Here is a 15,828-nt window from a genome sequence, read left to right as displayed (position 1 = left end):
GCTGAGGAATTTGGGCTAAAAACTGGAAGGGACTATTTTTAGTAGAGGAATTTTAAGTGCCCCTCCCACTGGCACAGCCAGCACCAAAAATATTTATCTCTCATGGGATGATCATAATGCGGGCATGAATGATCAGAGGAGCAAGTGCCAATATAATCAGTCTCTCATCGGTTAGGAACTCCGGCAACTGGTCCCAGACTCCTTTGGCAGTTGCCTTGGACACTGTGTAGAACACACAGGACATGCTGTTGCTGCATTAAACCAACTCACTTTATTTCAAGGGCAATCCAGAGTCCATAGCAACATGTCATCCTGCCTGGGTGCAATGGCGGCCAGTCTTTCTGTGCACCCAATCTCCTGTATCTACGGAAGGGTCAGTTGCTAGGGCTCTATGGCGGTATATCGGGGTTCTACCCCCTTCTTGTGCTAGGACCAAAATTCCAGGGGAACTCTGTCTTTCTGTTGTCTCTGTCACAGTGCCTGACCCAGCCCTTCTGGAGTCACAGACACATCGAACTCAAATGCTGGCCCTGCTTTGGAGATGCCCAGAGCTTTCATCTGCTTCACTAGCACTTTTGTCTTCTCAAAGGTGCTGGCTGCTTTGATTCCCTTTCTTTTCTAGGCAGGATAAGGAATAGAGGCACTGTGTCAAGTGGGGAATGAACGTTCTCTACAACCACCAAATCCCTACAAAGGCTTGTACTTCTTTCACACTTAAAGGGATTGGATGGGCTAACAACCTAGCGATCACAGCTTCCGAGACAACACGTGTCTTACCTGACCAAATAACTCCCAAGACTTTATGGTAGTGCCTGGGCCTTGAATTTTCTGTAGGTTCACTGTCTATTCTCTCCCTTGTAAGTGTATCACCTGCAAGGTGTCCTGCAACAAGCATATCTTTGCACGTTAATATTATATCGTCAATGTCATGGGACCATTGTACTGATGAGGGGAAGGAGAATAGTGACAGATCTTGGGCTACTTGGAGAAGCCCTTGAAAGGTCCATTGTTGTTCCCTGCCACCCCCACCCCCCCCCCCCCCACTGCCATGTGAAGGCAGATTAATCTTGTGACTCAGGTGCCAGGGGGTTTCTGAAAAAGACATTTGCTAAGTGCAGCATACACTCTAGGACCCTGGCCAAGGTATCCACGATGGTATCTACGATGGTGGCGATGTTGGGAACAGCTGCATGGATGGGGGGCACTATTTTGTTCAATTCTCAGTATTCCTCTGTCATCTGCCATGAAGCTTACTTACAGATCTTACTGGGCTATGGAAAGCATGATGGGCAGGAAGTATGATACCCACTCTGAGCAGTTCCTGGATAAGTTTCTCTTATCTCCTTATGCCCCCAGGGAACTTATATTGTTTGACTGTGACCACCCCTTATGGGGGTGGCAGGCTTACCAGTTCCCAGCTGGCATTTCCTGTCAGCACTTATTTGATTACTGTAACTACAGGTGGAATTCAGCAATACAGGTTTGCAGATTGACTTTGGAGGGTATGAATGCCCAATATGTTCTCTGGTATTGGGGAGGTAAAAATCTCATGCTCTTGGGCAGGGGTGGAGAACACCCAATTGCAGTGTCAAAAAGACCTTTCTGACCATAACTATTTGCCCTACTTAATTATCAATGGTGTGAGGGGCCAGGAAACTTCTGATGGTTACCATGTATTAGAGTACATTCAGCTCCAGGGTCTACCAGAGTTTACCCTTTGTTTATTTCTGGAGGACCAGTGAATAGTGAGCTCTATATGAGGCTTCTGGTCACCTCTACTGATCCTCACCTGGAGGTAATCTTGGCTTGCATCCTATGCCCAGGGCATTGGGAGGCACCCACCGTAAATAAGACTGTATTCCTAAGGCCTCTGTTGGAGCAGGTGGGGCATCAGGGATGGTAGAGGCAGATGGGGCAGGTCTGAATTGTTCAGGCTTTAAGGCTCCCATACAACAACCAACACAGCATTGGGCTGTTGGTCTATCTGTTCAGATGGGATCCCCGCAGCAGTGAGGTCAAACCACATTTCATTCAGGTTACTTTCATAGGATCCTTTACAGCCTTTTGGCTCTTCCAGCTCCCTCTCTGTTTCGGGTCTTTTCCACAGCCCATCCTCATTCCTGGCATTTGTCAGTACCCTTCAGACCAGCAATGAATCAGCCAACATCATAAACGTCTGTCCCACGACTGGGCTCAGCACGGACATCAGCATCCCATACCGGGTGCTAGAGCAGACTAGAGAATCTTAGTTTTCATTCCTGCAATGCATGTGGGCCTGATTAGGGCCTTCAAAGACAGGGGCATAGATGATGGTCTGTTTCATTTCCAATTCTCTAAGAATTTTCTTTTCTTTTTCTTTTTCAACAGATCCTGCCTCAGGTTTATTTGTGCAACTAGCACAGAAAGATACCAGCCCCTGCAGATAGAAGCCCAGGGTAACACCAGTCCTTCTGTCCTCACATTGGCAGACAGAAGCCTCCATATTAGAGCCTTTATCAGGGACCCGGCACCTTCAGCCACATCTGGGGCCAGAGCCACAACCTGGGCCTTGGTTTGAACCTTGGCCTTGGCCTTTGGTTGGCAGAGCCTGAGACCCTTGGCATTACGGGCATGAGAACATTTCCAGAGCATGGGGTGAGTGATGTAAGCAAGTTGATTGAGCTTGCGGCTGCCAACCTTTGGGATCACGGACTTGTCAGGGGCATTGATAGCCTCAGCACATACAGCCATGGCCTTGGCATTACTGGCCTCCATCTCCTTTAGCCCTTCTTTTTGTGCTTTCTGGCAAAGCACATGTTCCTCAGGAACTTGGGGTCTACCCCCTTAAGAGATTCATATCTTTGGGGCACCTAGGTGGCTCAGTTGGTTAAATGTTCGAGTTTGGCTCAGGTCATGATCTTGTGGTCTGTGAGTTCGAGCCCCACGTTGGGCTCTGTGCTGGTAGCTCAGAGCCTGGAGCCTGTTTCAGATTCTGTGTCTCCCTCTCTGCCCCTCCCCAGCTCAACTCTCTCTCAAAAATAAATAAACATTAAAAAAAAGAGACAGGGATACTCATATCTTTGTGACTGGGGTTTCTTCACTTCTGCGCAATTTTTGTGACTGGTTGTGTGTGGTGTGGTTCTTGCATTGGGCAATTTCTATACTGAAGCCCGGAACTCCTGAAGCACCTGGGACCGGAAGAGAAAGAGGAAGTTCTAAGAACTTCTTGTACTTCCTGTAGAGATTTCCAGGGTCCCTGGTGCCCAAAGAGGCCTCCTCATTGGGCTGAGCTTTCCTGCAGGCTAGAATAACCCAATCAACAAGGGAGTGAGTACCTTGAACCCCTGAATACCATGCAGGTGCTGCCAGAGAGCAGTGAATGTGGTTGATGTTGCTCATTTTCTCTGCCTCCTGCCCAGTCAGAGAAATCCCATGGCCCCTGCATCTCATAGCTGTGCTAGCCACACCTGGATACTTTCCCGGGCCTTTTTCAGGAACTTGGCAGCTAGCCCAATAAGCTTAGGGGGAGTATCTTCTCTCTTCATGAATGTTTCCTGAACTGGGGGCTCCTTGGGGGCTGGGGTTGTTGTTGCTGGGCTTTTGCTTTCCTTTGTGTTTGGGCTTCGAAGGCAGGGGACAGTACATCCGCTTCACTGTTAGTCACCACATCCTGCTCTTCACTCTGCTCACCTCCCGAGGGATTCTCTTTGCCCCCAGTGAGCTACATGCAGTTTCTCAAACAAGTGCATTAAGACAACCAGTGTTTTCTAGGTGTCCCCATACTCACGTGTGGTCCACAAGCCTCTAATCCATGGGACCCCATGCCCCGCACGCAGAAATTGATGGCCAACTCAGGATTGTTCTGTAGAATGCCTCTCTCCCAAGGCCCATTTCTTTAGTGTCCTGGCTGGCTCAACAGTTAGTTCACAACCCCGTCTGGAGCTTCCCAGGTGAAATCTGAAACTGGACTTGCAAGCAGAAAGAAAGGGGAAACCAGAGAAAGAGACAGGCCACTCCAGGTCGGTGGGTGGTGGGTTTAATAAACAAGGGAACTTACATATGAGGCTTGTCCTGAGGAGCAAGTTAATCCCCGCACCACCGGCTAGATCTTAGAAGTTTATATGGAGGCTTTACCTGGGCTCAGTCATGTACACCATGCGGGTGTTCTCATCACCACCTATCTCAAGGCCGTGTCCTTGGGGCAGCCTCTGGAAGTGGGGAAGGCCAGCGGAGTGTATATTCCAAGGACAGAATTGGAGGTGAGGAGCCTCCGACTGTTGGGTCCAGCTCACGGGTCAACCTGCAGTCACGTCCTCTTGCTGACCTCCTCCAACAATATCTTGCAGAGAATTGACAGTATAGACATACGATGGCATTAAATAAGTTTCAGTAACAAACAGGTAATGACAACCTCCCCCAAACATTTAAGAATTTTAAAAACACACATTTAATAACTCATGGGCGGCAGAAGAAATAATAAGCAAACTTTGAAAATACTTAGAACTCAATGATACTGAAAATACTACTTCTCACATCTTGTGGGATCCAGCCATTCATCGTTTATGCCTCTTCTTCCCTCAGGGAGGCTGTGGGGTGGGGCTCTCACTGCACCCTAGGCATGTTACTTAGGCCATAGCATGCTTCTTTTCTATCTTATTTATGTTCATTTATGAAATAGAACTCAATACCCATTACTTTGTTACATATATTTTTAATGTTTATTTTTGAGAGAGAGAGAGACAGACAGACAGACAGACAGAGCTCAAGTGGAGGAGGGGCAGAGAGAGGGAGACACAGAATCCCAAGCAGGCTCCAGGCTCTTGAGCTGTCAGCACAGAGCCCAATGCGGGGCTCGAACTCATGAGCTGTGAGATCATGACCTGAGCTGAAGTTGGACGTTTAATCAACTGAGCCACCCAGGTGCCCCTTACTTTGTTATATTTTCAAGGGCCAATTACCCCATTGGATTCTGGTTTCAGTGAGAAGTTGTTTGACAATATATGACTGTTGTAATTTTCCCCTCGTTGTCTGGGTGTCTTATGACTCACTTGGAAGGAGTTTAGGAGTGCCAGTGAATAGGGTTGTATCCTGGACATTTTCCACCCTTTCTCAACAGGAAAACTGGCCCCAATACAGAACCCAATACAAAGTGAAGATACAGAGCTCCTTACTAAAAAATTATTAAAGATTTCAAGCATGAGGACTTGCTAACATGGGACCTGGTGTGATAACACATGTCATATGGCCATTAAGTTGCCTCTGCTCTCCTCCCTCCTTCTAACCTTCTACTGGAGTTCCCCATTGGCCAAACCCAACTGGTAACCAGAATTCAAAGGGGTCTATTTGCTGAATACCTGATTCCTGGGGACACAGAGCTGAATAGAGATGGGCGAAGACTAGATCTGGGGAGCAGAAAAAAGATATCCAGCCCAGATGAGTAGAGAAGATATCTATCTCTATCTATGTCCGAGTGACAGAAGGTAAAGAAGCGTTAGACACCTTGGGATTAGCCAATGATGACTAAGTGTAGACATATTTCCAATATGACTAAAAAATAAATACAGGGGTGCCTGGGTGGCTCAGTTGGTTGAGTGTCCGACTTTGGCTCAGGTCATGATCTCACAGTTTGTGAGTTGGAGCCCCACATTGGGCTTGCTGGGGTCAGTGTAGAGCCTGCTTCGGATCCTCTGTCTCCCCCCACCCCCTCCGCTGCCGCCCCTCCCCTGCTCATGCTCTCTCTCTCTCTCAAAAATGAAAAACATTTAAAAATAAATAAATAAATACAAATACCAAATAAGTAGTATTGAGAAGAGAAAGTAAATAATAACCCCAAGTTTCCAATTGCATCATTGGCTTTGGGGTCTGACCAACTTCTATCCCAATACTGGCCTTGACTTTTAGTAGCTATGTAATGGTAGGCAAATTGCTCATTTTTATTGCAACAGAGTCCATAAAACAGAGATAATAGTTACTTCAGAAGTTGTGGGCTAAATTAAAGGATGTCCCTAGCACCTAGCAGGTGTTTAATAAACATAGGAGAGTAGAAGAAAGCTGGGGTCACAGACAGAAATGGATGAGTCAGAAAAAGGTCTTTCTAGTTCTGTGGATCTCTGGAGAAAAGGGAAATGATTATTCTATAGTTTTAGAACTCTGGTGGTTAGGAGGTTTTCTCTAATGATACCATAGATGGCTACTTCTGCAGAGTGTAGCCATTTTTTGAAGTCTGCTATTTGATTTCCCTGCTAGACATGACAGAAAGAATAGAGACTTTGCAGGCAGGCAGGCAGACGTGGTTTTAAAATCCTGTCTCCACCAGTTAGTAGTGGCAGGTTGTGTTAAGTCCTCGGAGTCATAGTTTTCTGTTACAAAATGTGGTATCACTGTAAGGATTTATGAGAGAGTGTTGGTAGTATGCCACAGAAATGCTCGAATTTCTACCTGATCTGCCACTCTTTAAAATTTTTTTTTAAATTAATTTATTCAAAAAATATTTTTATTTATTTTTGAGAGAGAGAGAGAGAGAGCACTAGTGGGGAAGGGGTGGAAAGAGAGGGAGACACAGACTCCAAAGCAGGATCCAGGCTCTGAGCTGTCAGCACAGAACCCAATGTGGGGCTCAAACTCGTAAACCACGAGATCATGACCTGAGCCAAAGGTGGACACTTAACCGACTGAGACACCCAGGTGCCTCCTTTTTTTTTTTTTTTTTTTTTTGGTTCTTTTAATATTTTTATTTATTTTTGAGAGAGAGAGAGAGAGAGACTGCCACTCTTTTTTTTAGTTGAGCTGGACTTAGGAATCAATTTCTCTTGCCCTTCTCCCCTAAAGCCTAAGAAGTTCCTGTTTCCAGCAGCTAGCAGTGTGGTTCTTTTCTGTGGGTTTTACCCTTTTCCTCTGGGCCTTCCTGGCCACAGAAGTCTCAACAAGAGAATAAAGAGAGGAAAACAATAAGAACCTGCATTCACTTCTTCTGCAGGGAAGCTCTAGTTACTCACTGGCTTTCACCCAGACCTGTGTTTAAACCTCCCTGCCTTGGGAATGAAAAAGCAACAGAGGAAGCTTTGTGTCTCCCTTCAGAGAGTACATGAGTTGAGCAGAATGTGTCTTAGTAGGTTGACATTCATGTCATTTGGCAAACGAATCTTTGCAGAAGTAATTCAAGATCTCCATATGAGATCATTCTGGATTCTCTGAGCGAGCCCTCCATCCAATAACAAGGGCTCCTTATATGAGACACTGAGGGGATAGACATGGAAAGAGGAGAAGAAGGCCATGTAAATATAGAGGCAGGAGTTAAAGCCATGGAGTCCACCAGAAGCTGGAAGAGATAAGGAAGGATTCTCCCTTAGAGGCTTCAGAGGGGGCACGCTCTGCCAACACCTTGATTTCATCTTTCTGGACTCCAGAACTGTGAGAGAACAGATTTGGATTGTTTTAAGCCACTGAGTTGTGGTTATTTCTTACAAGCAGCCCCAGGAATCAATGTAGTATTCAATGAACACCAATTGTAAAGAATGAATATACATACTACTGACAACAATAGCTGCCCTGTATTGAGCATGAATTGAAGACAGCAGTTTCTGGAAGCTGCAAGTGAGGAGCTGGCCTCTCATGTTGGACAGGCCCAACCTGTCCACCTTCAGCAAACCTGACACACTGGTATAAAAAATACATTTGGTCTTTGGCCCTGTTCCTGACCTGAGAGTTTCCTGAGAAACCCTGAGAATTTCCTGAGTGCTAAGAGTGTGTTTTGTATGCTAATGAGATGGCTTCTAGACCATGTTAAGATGAGGGCTTTATGCCCGAAAAACCGACCATGGGCTTAGATGGTTAGAATTTACAGACCTGCCCCCAACCTCTGGCGAGCTGAGAGGTGCCAGAGATTAGACCAATGACTAATGATTCAATCAACCATGTCTACATAACAAGACCTCCACAAAAATCCCTAAACAATGGGGTTTTGAGAGCTTCTGAGTTGGTGAGCACATCAAAGTGCCATGAAGGTGGCACATCTGGGGAGGCATGGAAGGTATGCCCGTGTGCCCCAGCCCCCAGACCTTGCCCTATGCCTCTCTTGCACTGTGCTGTTCCTGAGTTGTATCCTGTACAATAAACCGGTAATCATTAAGTAAAGTGTCTTTCTGAGTTCTGTGAGTCTTTCTGGAAAATTATGGAAACTGAGGAAGGGGTTGTGGGAGCCCCAATTTATGGTGGGTCTGTCAGAAGTCTGGGCAGCCCTGTAGGGCTTGTGACTGCTGCCTGGAGTGAGGACAGTCCTGTGGGACTGAGCCTTTGACTTGTCAGGTTGGTGTTAACCCTGGGTAGCTAAGGTCAACACTGAATTAATTGAATTGTTGGTCACCCAGCTGGTGTCAGAGAATTGGTTGTTGGTGTTAGAAAAGACACCACAAATTTGGTGTTGGGAAGACAAAACTCACATGTTGACTTTTGTTTTATTTTTCGTTTATTGCTTTTAACAAAAGAACGGCACCAATTTTTCCAGGGTATAGAGAACTAGTAGGTCATAGTTTTGTTGGCCTTTCCTAATTTACTACAAGAGTGTGCATTCCTGCTTCACTTTAGTAGATCCACAGCTTTGGACCCTTCTCTTAGGAATTTGTCATTGGAGGATGTCAGCTCTACGTGCCTCCCTCAGGAATCCTGGCCAGTGGTGGGGCCACAACAGCAGAGCGGAACCTCTGGTTCATTGTTTCTGCGTTTTGGCTTTTAATATGGAGGAGGTGGGCTCCTGGTTAAACACATATGTGCGATTTTTTCAAGCCTGACCAGAGGCAATTACAAAGGCTCAGAGGGAAAGCCACCCTCACCATACCAGCCTTGGTGCCCGGCCTGTGCAACGCAGTCTCTGGAGGGGGGCATAGGCAAGGACCCAGGCAGTCATGCTCTTCACCACTATCATTCCTAGCCCTGGTTCCTTCATTCCCAGGTCTCTAAAGTTTTGGCCAGCGGTCTACTTTCGGTGCCTCTGGGGAGGCCTTCTTCAGGAGGAAGTGGAGGAGAAAGAAGCCTTAAAGATACTTTCTGATTCAGTATCCAGCACTTCTCTCTCTGGTTCACTTGACCCCAGAGTCAAAAGGACTGCCAGAGTCTTTTGTTTGGGGCTCCCTCAACAGAGAGACAACCCCACATCTTTGCTGATGCCCCTGACCCTCAACCAGTGTGCTGTTCCATGGGGTAAATGGACGGGGGGAGACAGAGTTTTCTCTGGTTTGGGACTCCTGCTCAAACCATCCTGACAAATCTCCATTCACTGTAAGCCAAAGGATAGTTAAAAATCAAATCTACTACATCGGAGTTTCATTTCACCAAATATGTGTGAAGTGCCTACCGTATTCCAGGCTAGGCTCTGTGATGCAGAGATGAATGAACCATGGTCCCTGCCTTTGAGTTCATGGTCCGAATGCACCTAGAAAGTAAACAGTTCATCACAACAGTGTGGTAAGTGCAACGATACAGGTAAGCACAGGTGTTTGGGGGGCACAGATGATGGACGCTAAGCACATGTCGGAGAAACTTTCCTTCTACCCTTAGTAATTAAACGGACACAAAACAGGTTCACAAGGGAAAAAACAAATTTAATTCTGTATGTATGGGGCCTCAAAGATACAACGCCCAGGAAGTGACCAAAACAAGATGTTTATATGCCTTGTAGACAAAGGAACAATAAACTGGTGAAGAACTACAAGACAAAAACTTTAGCTTGGATAATAATTAATGAAGACACTAAGCAGATGTTGTTTACACAACCCTCTTGGCCTTGAACTCCCTATCCCTGGCGATAAGGATGTCTCTCAACTTCTTGAGACAGAAAGGAGCGGGGGACAGACAGGAGGGCCAGAGTGTCCTTCTTGCACTGGCTGTTTCTCAAGTAACTTGAATTCAAAATAATCAATATGCCAAAGTACCATATTGTGGGGTGCCCTGCCCTGAACCCCAAAACATAGTTTCAAAACATGGAAGGAAAGGGGGAGGTCAAGGAGTCCTTCAAGAGGAGGTGGTATCTGAGGTGAATCTCAAAGCATAAGTGAAGAATGTGGGAGAGATTTGAGAACAGAAGACCCCACTACTAAACTAAATTATGACTTGTTATTCTTATTAAATTATGATTATTACATTATTATTTATTAAATTGTTCTTTTATTATTACTAATTACTAAATTATTATTCTTATTTAATGTTTTATATATTTTTGAGAGAGAGACCGAGCATAAGCGGGGGAGGGGCAGAGAGAGCCGGAGACACAGAATCCGAAGCAGGCTCCAGGCTCCGAGGCATCAGCACAGAGCCTGACGCGGGGCTCAAACTCACGGAGTGTGAGATCATGACCTGAGCTGAAGTTGGACGCTTAACCCACTGAGCCACCCAGGCGCCCCATAGTTTTTTGTTTTTGTTCATTTTCTTCCCCATACCAGTTTCTTCTCACTGGGGCGCTCACAGACCGGTTGGTGGTGGCATATGGCATGCACACATGCAAATGAAGCAGATAATCTGGGAGCAATTTGAAGGGGCAGCCATGTTTGGGGAGATGGTAGTTTTGATGTGCACATGGCAGAGACCTCTGGTCTGTCGGGGCAACAGGAGTGGGGCTTCTGGCCATCGGTCCTTGAGGGCATAGGGGCCGGGCAACAGGACACTGTGGTGTTTTGCTGAAATAGTTCTCTGTTGTGACAATCCAGGTATCATTCCTGCAGTCTCCCGAACTCATTTCTTATGCTTTTTCAGGGACCAGGAAAGTCTCCTAATAAACTCCTTTCTTTTTAACTGGTTTGAATAGACTTTCTTCCCTGTAACTGAGAACATGACTGGTTAAAAGGGCTTTCTCACAGGGGAAGACATTCACAAGCAACAAGGCAGGAAGCTCTTTCTGGGGTGACCTGGAAGGCCTTCCTGAGAAGTCTGGGTGGGGGGTTATGGGGCTCCTTGCTCCCATGGTAAGTGTGAGTCATGTGCCCAACTTGCTGCTCGGGACTCACTTTCTCATCCAAGAGGGACCTGTGCATGTCCAGACATAGCAGCCTTTGTTCTGATGTCTTTCTGTCAGTCACCACAGGCCTCAGGGAGAGGAGCCACAGATGGTGAGACAGGCCAGGACAGGCACAATACCCTCTATGCCCAGTTTCCTGGAATCCTATGAACGCTGCACTGTAAGGACACACTGTCCACGCTCTTTCTTTGTTTGAGCAAGTGCATCAACATACAGAATCATTGAAGTACTGTTGTAATAGCACTGTAACTGGTCTTAAGGGCTAACTTGCTTCGAGCTCATGCACTCCTTGCTTGCTGACCTCAGTCCCTTGGTCTGTAGCTGAACTAACCTACTTTCCTCGAGATTTGCAGACTGCTGACCAAACTTTCCCAGCTGATGAGGCCTGCCTACGCTTACAAACAGCTGCTGCAGATGCCAGCAAGTCTGTTCAGGGTCATGTCAACATGCGACTAACCACCTGGGTACCTGCACCTCCTGGGTAGCTCCCTACCCTGCCCCATTTTCCCCATGCCTTCTCCTCTAAAACCCTCCGGATTCACCTGGACAGGGAAGATGGTCCTGGAGACGTTAGTCCACCATTTTCCCAGGTTTCTGGCTTCCTGAACAAAGCAACCTGTCCTTTCCTACCATCACTTATCTCTCAAGTGTTGTTCTGCGAGTGGTGAGCAGCTGAACCTGAGTTTGGAACCGGTTCTCTTTCTGGTAACGCTCTGAAGATCCCTTCATTCAACTCTCTTCACGTCAGATTGAAACCAAAGGCTGGAGAAGTTAAGAATAATTACTATGGATATAGTTCTCTTCTGTTTACAAAGCTTTCATCTATAAAAAGGTCTTTGGTCCTCACAGCACTCAGTGAGTTTAAGCGACTGACCCAAAGGCTGTGAACTCTTGTTACCAGTCCCCATAAAGTACAAAGTTGAGAGTGTTTAGAAACTTTTATGGCAAGTGAACATTGTCGTAACATCCAAGCATGTGATTTTGTGTTCCGCAAAGGTATTCTGAGATCGATTTGAAATGAAAAAAAAAAAAAAAAAAAAAAAAAGTCCTTTTACCACATGAGAAATACTGCTCTGTACTACTTTTGTTCCCAAGCTGAAAGGGTGACTGGGTAGCCTAGGGTCTCTTTAGAGAATGCAGAAGGCTCTTGAGCAATTCCTACTCTTACAAAACATCCCTTCTTTCACAAACTACAAGATCTGATTTATTCCTTTTCAAAGCAATATAGAAGTAAACTCATATTTAGAAATATAGAAGATAACTCATATTTTTGGTAACAAATGTAAATTGTGATTCATGAATCTGCCAGAGAAAAAGCCAGGAGCATATCACTTGTGTCTCCGTCACGAGCCCTATCTACCCATGGTGTTGGGTTAACACATCAAACAATTCAATATTGGAATAATCTCCACAAGGTTAAATTGCTACTATTTAAAAGTATAAGATAAAATGTATTTGAACTGGGATTGCAGTGTATGGTATATGTGTATGTGTAGGGCCGTGCATAAAGCTTTCTTTTCTATAAAAGTCCAGGAGAAAGATAATGGCATTTTTAGCAAATGTGAAAACAATGTGCTGTGTCTGCAGATACAAGTCATTCTCCATGAATTCTAGACTGGAAATTCTTTTTTTTTTTTTAATGTTTATTTATTTTTGAGAGAGAGAAAGAGAGAAAACGAGCATGGTAGGGCAGAGAGAGAGGGAGACAGAGAATCTGAAGTGGGCTTTGCGCTGACAGCAGAGAGCCCAATGAGGGGCTTGGACTCATGAACCGGTGAGATCATGACCTGAGCCGAAGTCAGATGCTTAACTGACTGAACCACTCAGGCACCCCTAGAGTGGAAATTCTTATCTTTCTGGAATGGTCATCACCACTTAATGGAACAAGGTTATTTTCAGAATACCTCATCCAACACTGGTTTGTCATCAGCTGGGTGAATAAAAATTCATGACACTCGGGCACGAAAGGAGAATTTTCCCACATTACTTTTGTTTTTGTTTTTTTTTTCAGTTACAAAAAGAAAAGCTATGTGGTCATTAAAAAGATGCTCTCAGAAAGACAGAAGTGGATTAGGAGGGTAACAGGTTTTTTCATAAAAGCGAAAACCTTTGAATTTCTTTTGGTGAAAACAGGAAGTAATATGGGAAGTCTTTTGTAAAAGCAAGTAGCATTAACTCAAACTTTCAGGAAGTGTGGGATGCCTGTACTATTGTTTCTTGTTTTATCAATTCAGACATTATCTGATTTCCTACTAACATAGGTGGAAAATTTGACTCACTTAAAATACTGTCTTGTTCTCTTGCCTCCTATTAGCAATGATATCAGTGCCTCTGTTGGTCATCACTGTAACTTCAAACATATTTCGTTTCTTAGTCCTTCAACCTAAGAAAGAGTTTCTTATAAGGTACATTTCTTAGGATTTCACTCTTTCCTCCAATTTTCTTTCTAGCACTGATTAATGTCCCTCTAGAACTGAAAACATCCCTCGGCTTGAGTTTGTGTGTTTCTCATGATTAGATTGAGGCTATACTTTAGGGAAGAATATCGTCTATGTGATGGGACTCTCAGTGCATCATATCTGGGGGTACATGATGTTAATGTGTCTTAAGACTGGTGAAGTTAGTCTTAATCATCTGGTTAAGGTGGGGTCTGAGGCTTTTCCACTTTAGATCACTATTTTTTCCTTTGTAATAATAAATACTTAAAGGGAGATACTCTGCAACTATGCAAATACTCTATTTTTCTTTAAATTTTCACCCATCAGTTTTAGCATTAATTGGTAGATCTTGCCTGTAACAATTATTACTCTGGTGTTCTCATAGTCATTTTTAATTTTCTTCACTTCTTCTACATTTATTAATTGGATTCTCTTATAAGGAAGAATTGTCTCTTCTCCATCATTTATTTATATATCTAGTCACTTATTTATAGCAGTATGGAATCATGGATATTTACTTTATTCTTTAAGTTATAATCAAAATCTTCATTGTTTATTTTAGTGCTAAATTTCTTGCAGGTTTGACTATTGGGAGTTCCTTTACGTTGGTTGCTGTGCCATTCTGACTTGCCCACAACTTCTTTTTTTCAACCCCCTGAGCATTTCATTACTTCCTGGCAACACAAAGTCCTCTAGGCTTATTTTATATTTTTTCTGCTCTAGATTTTAAATCATTCACTGCTCCAAGAAGCCCTGGTACCTTTTGTGAATAGTGTTTACAACCCATTATCTGGACAGTAGTAGTGTTCATAGTTGTCGGGGTGTCACTACTTCTAGGTCCTATCAGTTGGTTAATATATAGACACATATACATCTATCTATCTATCTATCTATCTATCTATCATCCATCTGTCTATCTATCTATCTCATCATTATCATCTATCTTAAAAATCAACATGATTCAGGGGCGCTTGAGTGGCTCAGTTAGTTGAGCATCCAACTCTTGATTTTGGCCCAGGTCATAATACCAGCATTGTGGGATTGAGCCCCATGTTGGGCTTCATGCTGAGCAAACAGCCCGCTTAAGATTCTCTCTCTTTCTCTCCTCTGCTCTTGTCCTCTGCTTGCAATCTCTCTCTAAAAAACAAAACAAAAAAACCCACAAAAGACAAAACAAAACATGATTTGTAGCGATACCTCTGATCCAATCTAGCTCTTCAAGGTTAATTCTAACATTCCCTCCTCATTTCTAACTTCTTTCTCTGAATGTGAAACCTGTTGTTCATATCTAAAATATATTTCCTTGTTTATTTAACCTTAGTATCCTTCAAAGGAATTTCAAAATTTCTCGCCCATGCTTTTCTAGGGAAAGACAGATCAATTAGACTGCAATGTTTTGTACAATCTTTTTGTTTTTAGCCTTAGGATATCCATTCAAAACACTGTTTTCTGAAGTTACTTATGTAAGCTCCTTTCTTTACCGCCTTCTTTAGTGAGATTATGCCATTCTGTGTAACAGATTCGTTTGTCTCAGTCTGCATTCACATATGGTTGCTTTTTAAAAAATTACTCATAATAAAAGTCTTTCCTTTGTGCAACATAGTCCTAGGGTTTTGACAAATGCATAGAGTCATGTACTTACCACCACAGTACCAAATAGGACAGTTACATCACCCTCGCCTTCACTCCAGTTCATTTGTTCTATCTCTTTGTGGTCAAATTCCCTCTCCACACAATTGGCAATCACTGATCTGGTTTCTACCCCTGTAATAGTCTCTTTGTGGGGCACCTGGGTGGCTCAGTTGGTTAAGCATCCAACTTCAGCTCAGGTCATGTCCTCACGATTTGTGAGTTCAAGCCCCGCTCCAGGTTCTGTGCTGACAGCTCAGAGCCGGGATTCCACTTCGGATTCTGTATCTCCCTCTCTCTCTGTTCCTCCTCCAGTCTAACTCTGTCTCACTGTCTCTCTCTGTGAAAATTAAATAAAGAATAAAAAAATTTAAAAATAGTCTCTTTGCCAGAATATCAAATGAATGAAATCATATAATAGATAGTCTTTTGGATCTAGTTTCTTTCACTTAAAAAGTTGGACTTTAAATTCATCCATGTTGTTATGTGAAATAGTAGTTCATTATTTCTTATTGCTGGGTGGTATTTCATTGAATGGCTTTTCCATAGTTTCTTAATCAATCCACCTATTGAACAAATCTCAGTTGTTTCCAGTTTTGATACTTATGAATAAAGCTAATAAAAACATTCAGAAACATGTATTTGTGTGAATGTAGTTTTCATTTCATTTGTATAATTATAAATTACGAGTGGGATAGTTGGACCCTATGGTAAATATTTAACATTATAAAACCTGACAAACTATTTTCCAAAGTTTCTGTACCATTTTACATTGTT

The 15,828-nt window shown here is 43.9% G+C and overlaps 1 long non-coding RNA gene across 1 annotated transcript in view; it reads right to left on the bottom strand.

The window, feature by feature from the left end:
- Positions 1-15,828, bottom strand: part of LOC121038891 (uncharacterized) — a 32,630-nt gene that overhangs the window by 5,868 nt on the left and 10,934 nt on the right. Inside the window, exons 2-5 of the long non-coding RNA XR_005794554.1 lie at positions 11,527-11,746; positions 9,329-9,406; positions 3,767-4,318; positions 778-882 (exon numbers count right to left, since the gene is read on the bottom strand). This is a non-coding gene — a long non-coding RNA (uncharacterized LOC121038891). The remainder of the gene's footprint in view (positions 1-777; positions 883-3,766; positions 4,319-9,328; positions 9,407-11,526; positions 11,747-15,828) is intronic.

Source organism: Herpailurus yagouaroundi, unplaced genomic scaffold (genome assembly GCF_014898765.1).
Source record: "Herpailurus yagouaroundi ecotype Mexico unplaced genomic scaffold, PumYag 166, whole genome shotgun sequence".
NCBI classification, from domain to species: domain Eukaryota; kingdom Metazoa; phylum Chordata; class Mammalia; order Carnivora; family Felidae; genus Herpailurus; species Herpailurus yagouaroundi.
The sequence above is the reverse complement of the archived record's forward strand: the minus strand, read 5'-3'. Positions and strand labels throughout refer to the sequence as shown.